Raw genomic sequence first — 10898 nt, 5'->3', positions numbered from 1 at the left:
AATAATGGCACCATCAGTGCTGGATAATGGAGTTAATAGTTCCAGAGCCAACGCTTTCCGTATCGGCCTCCTGCAGAAGTAGACAGAGGGCACTGTCACCCAGGGCAGAGGGTGTCCCCTGTACCGCTTCCCAACTCCTACAGAGGCCAGCAGGCTTGTTGTCCTCTTTACTCAGGGAAAGAGCAGTTCTGGTCCTTTCTGGGGGCCCTCTGCCTCCTGAGGCACACCCACCTTGGAAGCAGCATCAGGGACTAGCAACCCACAACCACTGGGTGCCCTGCTTCCGCTAGCACCAGCTACCACCAGGAAACTGGGCACTCACAAAAGTGAAACTGACTCTGCTGGTTTCCCGCCCACGCGGAGGGAAATGGGGAGCAGCCTCGGCTGGACAACAACCAATTAGGCACTTTTTATTGCCCACACTGTCATAATCCTCCGAGCTTGGCCCCGATGAAGAGGAAATGGGATGGCAAGGAATTCCAAGATGCCTTCAGAGTTCACGTCAGCCATCCCCTTGCTTCTAGGTGCCCCCCCCCCATGCCATCAGGAGAATTTTCCCTCCAAGTGAGGTCCTCAGTCCTGGAAGTCAGCAGGGCTTTGTGTCCAACCAAGTCCTTTAGCCTCTGAAACGGGGTGTTCTCTTGTTCTTTGCTCCAGCAACTCAGGGAAGAGGAATTCCACGCCTGTTTCTTCCCAGGACAGGGACAGCAGGAGCTCCTTTCTAGGACGGAGATGTGGTGGTGGAGGCCTCTGGTGGGTGCCCCGCAGGATGTGGGCATCAGGGGTCAGGGGAATTGCTGGTTTTTCCTTAGTACCCTCAGACTCCTCTCTCAGACTGGCAGCTCCCAGAGGACAGTGGACTTGTCTCTTCCAACAGATTGAAAATCCCTCAAGAAGCTATCTTTGCCAGAGAAAGTCTCGTTTGGATTCTGCCCTTTGCCTCAGTTGCCCAGAGCAGAGCTTTGTCCACAGTAGGTCACTCTCGCTGTCCCATACAACGACTGTGGCTCTGGCCCACAGTGGGCAGCCTTCTGGGCAGGAAGTATAACCTCCATCTGTCACAGTCTTCATTTCCACATCTGTAAAATGGGGGTAATAAATGGACCCACCTCAGCTGTAGTTGTGAAGATCTCAAAGAAAATGTTAGCACCTGGCCCATACTAAGGGCTCAGAAAATGAAAGCTCTTGTTAGCTTTGGGGACAGCTGGCAGAAGGAAGACAGCAGCTTTCCTCCCGTCAGAAATCAGGATGGAATTCTAGCAACCAGGCTTAAATAGGGAAGGCCAGAAGCCAGCCAGCCTGGCAGCTCTGTGGGGATCTCTGGCTGAGACCCAGGTGGACAGGTCGGGTCCCTTCTCTCTAGGAGAGAGCAAGAAGAGCTGCCATCAGCATGGGTCACCTCAGGGACCCAGAACAAAGAGGGCTACCATGAAGGGGGATGTCAAGTTAGGACCCTGCTGTCAAGGCAAGTGGAGAGAAGGGTTGTGTGCTTCATTCCCTTAGAAGGCCATGGCAGCCTCTTTGCCAGGGTGTTGGGGGTCTCAAACCCAATGGAGATGTTTATCCAGCACAGTGGAGGGTTGGGCATGGATGGACACAGTCACCTCTCCCAGACCATGGGTCCCAAAATCACCTGAAGGAGGGGAGGGGACAGAAGGACGTGAAAACATACTCAAGGTGAGCATGCATTCATCTTCCCTTTCATGGGTAGACACATGCCTGGGTTCAGAGTGGACCACAAGCTGCTTTACATATCCACACTGCCTTTCCTCAAAGAGAAGGGGGTCTCAGGCTTGGCAGCTGCTTCAAGGAAGGAGAGGCACTGCCTCCCCAGCTGATTCTGCCCTGAGGAAGGACCCTGGGTGGGGCTGAGCAGGCTGACACTGGCAACGAACCAGGGCCCTCAGGCAGGCTGGACAGGCAAATAGGAGGAGGATGGAGCACCATGCCATTACAGAAGAGCTGGGACAGACTCTACCTTCCTCGGTCTTGGGCCTGGAGGGGAAACAAGTAGGACAGGGAGCTGGGGCTGGAGGAAGGCTCTGAGGCTCTTGGGAGAAACTTGGTGGTGGTGGGGGGGGGTAGAATGCTCTCTCTTCTTTCTTTCTTCTTTTCAGTTTCAACTTAAGAGTTTCCACAGTGGGAAGCTTCCCCCCCTTTGCTCCCTGGGCTTACCTTTGCAGGGACTTGTTTACTGAGTAGAGAACTGAACGCCCGTCCCGGCCTCCCTCCTCGACCACCAGTGGGCAGGGGAGGCCTGTGACTAGTCCGGAAGGCCACCCCTTCAGGGAGCTGTTGGTCAGATAGGGGAGACACAATTCTTGACCACAAAGATTACCCAGACTGATGGGGGAGATAGAGCACATCCCTGATTCATCAAGAGTCACAAGGATGGGCAGCAGACAGATGCAATTCTTGAGGTGGGGCTCAGGGGCTGGGAAGACCCTCTGGGGAGCGGGCTGAGGGCAGTCAATGGGGAGAAGCTCCTAGAAGAGAAAGTGTCGGAGACTTAGGGGGAGGGTCCCATGAATGCCATTTATCCTTAAGCCAGGCCCGTTTATCCAAAAAGGAAACTGCCTGGGACTTCACAGGAAATGTTCATCTGAGCCAGGATTCAAAGTTGTTCCTTTTCCCCAGGGGGGAGGAGGGCTCTAGGAGAAGGTGGGAGGTGGGGAGGGCTGAGGGACAGACAGGGGACAGACTGAAGGGGGAGGGGGAGGGGATGCATGCCATTTTGGTGAAGTTCCTCCCTGGCCCATGGATGAACCAAAGTCACTTAAATGAAAAAGAGAGAGAGAGAGAGGCGAGTTGAACAGGTCCCTGTCTGGCGGCTGTGAGTCAGGGAGCCGGTCCTCTGATCCTATGAGCCAAATCCCTGAATCTCCGGGGCTTTCAAGGCTCTTTGGGTCCAGCCTCAAAGCCACCGCCAGGTAGGGATCTGCCCCCTGCCTGACCTTCCGCTGCTCTCTGACCTCCGACCCTGGGGCCTCCCTGGAAGGCTGAGTTACTTCTCCCCCTACCCAGATTTGGGGTAGACTTGGACAAAAGGGACAGAACGAAGGGGCTGTGTAGCCGGGCACAGGACAAGGAGCTGGAGAAATCCATGTTTCTCAGCCCTGGCTGCTGCTGGACCCCACTCTGGTAGCCACAGGGGAATTGGCCTATCAGAAAGGATGCCGGCATGCGTGCTTCAGGGTGGGAGGGGGAGAAGGAGGAACTAACGTGGGTCCCCAGAGCCCCCTCTGTGTGGGTGCTAACTGCCTTTAGAGGGAATTCCTTAGGGGGCACACTGCAGGGGCCCAGGAACCTTTGGCTCTGGGTCTGACCCTCTAGGGACCTCAGGGAACTCCCCGATCAGCCCCCCACTCTGGGGAGGCCCATGTGGGACCAACCCGGAGGTTTCCCTTCAGGCTCTTCCCAAGTCGAGACCCTTGAACTGTCCTACTTCTTGGTGGGAAGGACCCTCTGGGGGGCACCGAGCCCATTCTGTCCAAGGGGAACCCTCACGGGGGGTGGGTCCCTTTTCCTGAGCCAGTGGTTCCTGATGGCCCATGAAGACATGGTGGGACGTTGGGGAAGGGTAAGGAGTGGACTGCGTGTTCCCTGTATTGTTGGGGGAGAGCCCCCCGGACACTGTCTTCCAGCCCCTGGGAGCTGGCACACGGGCCTGTTCCTGACTGGCTGGGAAGGCTTGGAGCCTGGCTGAGCCCCAGTCTCAGGAGGGAGGGAAGAGCGTAGTGAGGGGGTGGGATGCCTCTTCCGCCCTGTAGATTAGGGACTCTGAGACAGGAGAGGGCCTGTCACCGGGCCCATAAATAAAGCAGCTGAGTCTTTCCCTCCATCTGTGTTTATCTGTCTGGCCTCGGGTTTCCGGGAGAGGAGATGTCTCAGCAGCCCCAGCAGCAAACCCTGGGCGCTGGTGGGGAGGAGGGCAGCTTCCTTGACTTCGCCTGGCTCTCACCCTCTGTTTCTCTGTCTCAAATCCCTGCCTCATGGTCGCTCTCTCTGCAACCTGGACACTGAGTCCAGCAGCCCCTCTGAGACCAGGCAGGCAGGGTGCGGGATGTGGTGGGAGGGTCTCTGACAGTTCTGCTGTCCCTCCCCATGGGTATGCACCCTCTATGGGCTGTGGAGGAGAGCCCCTGGGGTCCCCAGGGAGGTGAGGGGCAGGAATCAACAGGGTGCTGGACAGGGGTTGGGGGGGCGGTCTGAGTGTGTGAACTCCTGGTCTGTGAGGGGCAGAGAAGAGGGAGGCAGGCCTGATCCTTACTGATGAGGGGAGATCCTGCTCTCCCCATGCACATCCGCAGACTCTCCTCTTAGCACCCTCCTCCCCTCCCTGCTTCCCTGGGGCTCTGTGAGAGCTCCAGGCCATTCCCACAACCCAGGACATGTCACCAGGGCTCTTCCAGTGTGGGTCCCCAGACCACCTGCACCAACGTCGCGCTGGCAAAGACAAGGGAAAACGCTTCTCTAAATGCAATGTTCCTGGGCCCCATAGACTTGCTGAACAGAGAGGGACCTTTCATTTTGTTCACTTTAAGGATTTCACTTATTTCACACACACACACACACACACAGCATGTGTGTGCACAAGCATGGGGAACAGCGGGCAAAAGGAGAGGGAAAAGCAGGCTCCTCACTGAGGAGAGAGCCTGATGCTGGGTTTGATCCCAGGACCCAAGATCACTGCCTGAGCGGAAGGCAGAAACTTAACTGACTGAGCCACCCAGGCATCCTGGGACCTTTCATTTTAATGAATGTCCCAAATGATGAGCTTGAGAACTGCCGCCTTGTGCTGTCTGAGATCTGGCTCTCTTGTTCTCCACCACAACCCCAGCACCCAGCTTGGTGCCCGGAACAGAGTAAGTGTTCAATATGAACATCCACCGATTGAATGCATTTCTAGATGGTGACTACCCCTCCTTTCAGGTGGGGCCTTCTTCCCTGGCCTCTCCAAAGACCCTGAATCTCCCTGGAGGAGTGGGGGAGGGTCCCCAAGTTCCTGCTCTCAGAGGTAGTGGTGATACCAGAAGATGTCAGCCAGACCCCACCACCACCACCACCACATAGTGTCGCAGGACTGTAAGCGGAACAAAACTGTATATATCACTGGCTCACACAGAAATACTCTCATCACAGGGATTTTAGGCCACTGGGGAGCTCTCACTAGGGCAGGTGAGGCCTCCCAGCTCTCCTCGGGGTCCACAGGAGCCACAGCCTCCAGCACCCATCCTCAGGGAACAAGAAGGGGCAGGAGGCTGGGAAGGGTAAAATCATAGAGAAGGAGAAGGACCAAAACTGTCAATGAAGAACCACAGCTAAATGAGGTCTGCGGGGAGAGGAGAGCACACCTGTTGCACAACTCAGGCCAGGGGTTCCTAGAATTTTCCAAGGGACTAGGCATCCCAGCCAGGAATGCCTGAATAAATCACTTCTCTTCTCTAAGCCTCAGTTTCCCTGAGTGTCAAATGACCATCTCTGGAAAGGAAGGCAAGGCTCCTCCAGATGAAGGGTCCTCTCCCTTGGGGGAGGGCCACTCAGGTCGCTGCCTCTGCACAGCTGGCTTACTCGGTGTAGCAAATAAATTTGCACTCATTTGCTTCCTGGATAAAAAAAAGAAAAAAAAGAAAAAGAAAAAATAATGTAGTCTGCAGATGAATAGAAAGCGGTAGGGTTCCAAGGTGAGGAGCCTGCCCAAGGTGGGGACTGGGATGTGGAGCAGGGAAGCACAGGAGGCCTGGCCTCCTGCAGCTAGCAGGGGCCCCTCTGGCAGACTCTGAGAGCCTTTCCAGCTCCAGAGTGGAGAGGGCACTCTAGGCGTTGAGGGGCTGCAGGGTTGCAGACGCCAGGCCGTCTGGCAGGGGAGAGAGCAAGGGACCCAGGCATTCTGGGGGAGAGGGGGTAGTGAGGGGGCCCTGAGGGTGAAGGGCAGCTGAGAAGGGCTCTCAGGCCTCCCAGGGAGCCTGGAGCCAGCCCCAGGAATGTACCAGTAAGGCAGATGGCAAATACTTGCCCTGAGGCCCTAGAGAGGGATGAGGGAGGCAGGAGACTGAGAGAGGAGGAGGAGGAGGACAGGGATGAGGCAGAGTGCAAGGAGCCTAGTTTCCTGAGGAAGAAGGAGGCAGACCCACTCTCGGGCAGGAGAGGGTGATGGCGAAAGTGGCCACCCTGGCTGTGGTCTGGGGTTGAAGGGGAGGCTGAGAAATGAGAAATCAGCCAGGGGAGACCTGGGAAAGGCAGGCTAGCTGGGTCCTTCCCCACTATCTAATGGCTCCAGTCAAATCCAGGAGGGGGTCAGATAGAGGAGGCAGCGTCCTCCACCGTAGGGAAAAGTCCTAATTGATGGCAGAGACACAGTGCCATCCAGATGGGGCCTCTATGTCCCACTGACACAGCCCAGGTCCTTGGGAAGTCCTTAGTCTCATGGAGGACACAAAATCCTTGCCTCAACCTGGGGTCAGGGGGCGGGGGGTTGGGGATGGGATGCACGATGGGACACTACACATATCTTCAAATTACTTAGAAACTCAGCAACACAGCAGCAAGGGCACACACAGGGGACAGCTGTGAATGCTGAGCCTTTCCTAGATGGAGGGGACCCCAACATAAAGGAGCAATTAGTTTAGCAGAATGACTCAGAAGAGGCTCCCTCAAGTGGATTTTGAGTGAGATTTTGAAGATGCAGAAAGACAGGGGTTAGGGATTCATCCTTGACTGGCCTGGGACTGCGAGTGTAGAGCTGGTGAGGACAAAGAAGGGGACAGTTGACTCAGAGTCCTCTGGCCAGCGACACTGGATGGCAGTGGTGCATAAAGAGGACTCCAGGTCTGGAAGAGCCTTTTTTTTTTTCCCCCCAGAGATGATCATTTGACATTCAGGGAAACTGAGGCTTAGAGAAGAGAAGTGACAGGATTGGAGTGAGCCAGCAAGTTAGGGGCAGAGCTGAGACCAGAGAGCAGATTTTAGGGCTCCTAGTCCTGCGCTCTTTCTCCTCCCCCAGCTGCCATGCTGACAACCTGCGGCCGTTGGCAGAAGGTTCCAGGAGCCATCCTCCAGGTGTTTTGTTAGTAACAGGGGAAAGTACCTAAATTTCTTAAGGCCTCTTTTTCTCCATCTGTACTTTGGGCTCTCTCATCAAGGAGGGGGAAGGCCTTTGCAGGAAGTCTCCACAGGATTCCAGGTTATTGGTAGGACTTGCTAACAGTTTTCCTGAAGCAAACATGGGTGGCCAGAGAGGGAGGCCAGAGGCTGGGGTACCCACAGCTGATGGGGACGTGCTCTGCTGCCACAGGGGCCTGATCTGATGATGGGGGGGGGGGCGGGGAAGAGGACCAATTTGCATTTTATTTGCATATCAATTGCGTGAATTCCAGGCCTGGCCACGTGCTCGGGAATCTCCCTGGCTCTGGCTCCCTCCGCTGTGGTTTCCCCACCTGCCTGAGAGCCTCCTGGTTGCCAGTTGTGTGGCCACAGCTGGGGAAGGGGCGGGGGGAGGGGTGGCTCGGACGTTGGCCACTGGCTTCCCCGAGACCAACAAAGCAGAGCCTTCAACGCCCCAAGCTGGCGCCCCGGGCCCTCCCGGCCTCACTCCTGTGGGGTGCCCAGGAGGCCTCCCCCCCCCCCCACGCCCTGCGGGAGGCTCCAGGCTGGCTGAGGGACGGCTCTAATCACGCCCAGGGCCTCCTAGCGCTCTGCCTTCCTAAACGTGGACCCCCCTCTGAGGGGGACCCAGCGGGAGTCCCTCGGGCCCTCCCCAGCTCACTGGGGAGAGCGGCCCCTGCACCCCCATCCCAGCGCCCTCAGCAGAGGCCGGGTGCTCAGCGGCAGTGGGCCGGCGAAGGGCTGTCCCCTCCCACTGGAGCCAAATAATTGCCTCCTGCTTTGTTGTGTGGTGTCTGGGGCCCGGGGCCTCTCATTTGTGGGGACGTGCTGTGGCGAGAGCCTCCCTGCGTAATTACCCCCTCCCCATCGCCGCCGCCGCCGCCACTGAGCCTCCTGCGTCCGCTGGGCCTTACTCACCCCGCCGGCCTGCAGCTCCCCCCACGGCCCAGACGCAGGGAACTCCCCTCCCGGGTCCCAAACTGTCCTCTTCCGGCAAGCCACCGCTTGGACTCTCCCTGTGCGCCCCGCCCCCCCAAAACCGGGGTGGGCAGAAGTAGAGCCGATGGGGGTCTGTCTCCCCGAAGAGACCTGAAAGAATCTTTCTGATCTGAATACAACCCTCCCCACCCCGCCCCTGCCGACAACCAGGTCCTCAGCCGGGGAACCAGACCCAGGATTGGGCTCCGGGCACGCGCCTCGCGTTGCGCAACATCTGGACAGGGGTTGCACCTGTCGGGACTTGTTCCCAGTTCGGGTTGGAGCTACCTGCGACCCTGATACCTGGGAGAAAACACTTCACTCTAGCCACTCTAGCTCCGCTTCTTCTTTTTCTTTTTCTTTTTCTTTCTTTCTCTCTCTCTCTTTCTTTCCTTCTTCTTCTTCTTCTTCTTCTTCTTCTTTTTTTTTTTTTTATTTCCTATTCCTGCTTCTTTGTCACCTGTTTACCTATTTGTTATAAAGGAAACGAAGAAGAGCCACCCTTCGAGCTAGCATGGGAGCCTGAGATACACCCACGCACCAAGGAAGGAACAGAGACACTCCCCAAGATAAAGGGGGAGACTCCAGCAAAGAAGCTGAGACCCAGGCCGCAGAGAAGCCTGAGCGGCCAGCCAGAGGCGCACAGAGGCAAAAGGAGGGAGGAGTGGAGAGGTTTCCATTTCTCTCAAGTGGAAACTCAAAAAGAAATAGAATGGACAAACAGATATAATGAAGCTCTGGTTTCTTGTTATATTTTATTAAATCTTGGGTAATTCTTGGAGACTAGACCACGGAAGTTGCGTAAAGGCTGGACTTGGAGGGGAGGAGGGAGGACAGAGAGTAAGAAGCCAAGATAGATTAGGAAGGGAGCAACTATCACAAAGGTTTGTACACAGCAAGCACTCAATCATAAATAATGGCAGGGGGACCCCTCTCTTCTGAGGCCAGGACAATTGAAAATTTAAATGGCAACAATGCCCCCCTCCCCCAATCTGGCTGGCTCAGTTGGAAGAACATGTCACTCTTGATCTCCCAGTGGTGACTTCAAGCCCCACGTTGGTGGAGATTACTTAAATAAATAAATAAAGTTTAAAAAAATAAATAAGTGGCAGCAACAGGGATGTAGGACGGACTTTTCTGGAGGAGGGACTTTCCAAGCATAAGAACCATTCATGAAACAATAAATGTTTTTAGAGCCTCTACTATGTCCCAGACACTGTTCTGGGTGCTTCAGAGGCAATCAGTGAACAAAACGAACAGAGATCCTTGGGAAGAGTTGAGGAGGTTATGGACTCTGTCTGACGGCAGGAAGGTCAGAAGAGCACAAATCCCTCTTCTCTGCACGTTGTAGAGGAGTTACTTAGAAAAGATGAGTTTTGAGAATTCTGGCATCTGCCAGAAAATTAGAGAAGGTGAGCTCTAGGTTTGATGACAGAGACAGCCAAACTGGTGGAGACCAGGTTGCCAGTGGAACACCCCCCCGAGTTCAGAATAGGAAAGTGTGGGCCCCTCCTGAGGTCACATAAAACAGGCAGAGTTTCAGTATCTGGTATGACCGTCGTAGTGGAACACCATGGAGCCTAGGATGCTGTAAGGAGATCTCATCTCTAGGCAGGTCAGTATTCAAAGCAACCTTCATCCTTCTCTTGGTTCTATTCTCACTCTCTCCAGGGATTTCTTCACATCCCTGTTATCAGGAAGCTGTCCCTGAAGGTCCAGCTCCAAGCCCTTTCCCTCAGTGGTAGTGGAGGCATGCAGTGTTTTCTGTCCTTTTCCAGGGTAGAAGGACAAAGAAACAAGGATGTCATTTGATGAGGTGGGGACCAAAGTCTCCTTCACAAACACCCCTCCACCTCTCCCCAGCTGCCTCTTTTAGGCCCTGAAGCAGAGGAGGGAGATGAAAGGGACAGAGGTGACCATGGGTGGGGTGTGTGGGGGGGAGGGTGGGACCCGACTGGGAATGGATTTCAGGAGCAGATAGTGGGGGTGGGGCTGAGGCAAGCGGGGACTCTGGCAATCTCATTGGCTCCCTTGGCATCAAAACATCCATTGGCTTTCTGCAAAGTAGAACTGATTAGTGTGCTTGTGTGAGTGTGCTTGTGTTAGTGTGCTTGTGTTGACTCTGCAAAATTCCACACACACACACACACACACACTTTTACCCATACACACATAGTCAAGAGATTCTCCAGGAATCCAGCCCTGGCCGATCTTCATTCTTGAGTGACCCCTGTGATCTTCCAGCTGAAGAAGCAAAGAGCCGTGAGATCCCCTTCAGGGAATCATAAAACAAAATTTTGGTTTGATGTGTAAAAAATGTTTTGTAATGTGAACATTTATTGAACCATGACATGCAAATAGAAAAGTGTCTTAAGTATATGACCTAAGTAAATAATAAGTGAAAATATGGGGTGAACTTTCACCAAATGAACACACCCGTGACGAGCGCTCAGCTCAAGGACCAGAAGGTTACCACTGTCCCAAAGCCCTCACTGTGCCCTCTTCTGAACTAAACCCCCTAAGGGAAATGGAATCCCTGACTTCAAAGAACATAGATTGGGTTGGGGTGTGTGTGTGTGTGTGTGTGTGTGTGTGTGTAGGTTTTTTTTGTTTTTTTTTTAACCTTCCTATAAATGGTGACATGTGCTATGCACCCTGTGTCTGGCCTCTGTCTCTCCACATGGTTGTGAAGTCACCTTTTGTTTGAGTTTGAAGCCATCCGTGAGGGAAGAGATGAGATATATCAGAGACTGTCCCCTTTGGGGCTCAAACTCAGGCTCCCTTTCAGAATTTGGCGTCAGTATCCCCACTTTGCC

General features: G+C 54.7%; 1 long non-coding RNA gene across 1 annotated transcript; it reads right to left on the bottom strand.

Moving 5' to 3' along the window:
* Positions 1–382: 382 nt before the first annotated feature.
* LOC106007059 lies at positions 383–8265 on the bottom strand. Its single transcript, XR_001181567.2, has 2 exons — positions 8023–8265; positions 383–1079 (listed from the first exon to the last, which is right to left on the bottom strand). It is a non-coding gene; the product is annotated as an uncharacterized LOC106007059 (long non-coding RNA).
* Positions 8266–10898: the final 2633 nt, after the last annotated feature.

The sequence above is a fragment of the Mustela putorius genome, unplaced genomic scaffold (genome assembly GCF_011764305.1).
Source record: "Mustela putorius furo isolate JIRA1106 unplaced genomic scaffold, ASM1176430v1.1 tig00003962_pilon_pilon_pilon, whole genome shotgun sequence".
Lineage (NCBI taxonomy): Eukaryota > Metazoa > Chordata > Mammalia > Carnivora > Mustelidae > Mustela > Mustela putorius.
Note: the sequence above shows the minus strand (reverse complement) of the source record. Positions and strands in the feature narration are given on the sequence as shown.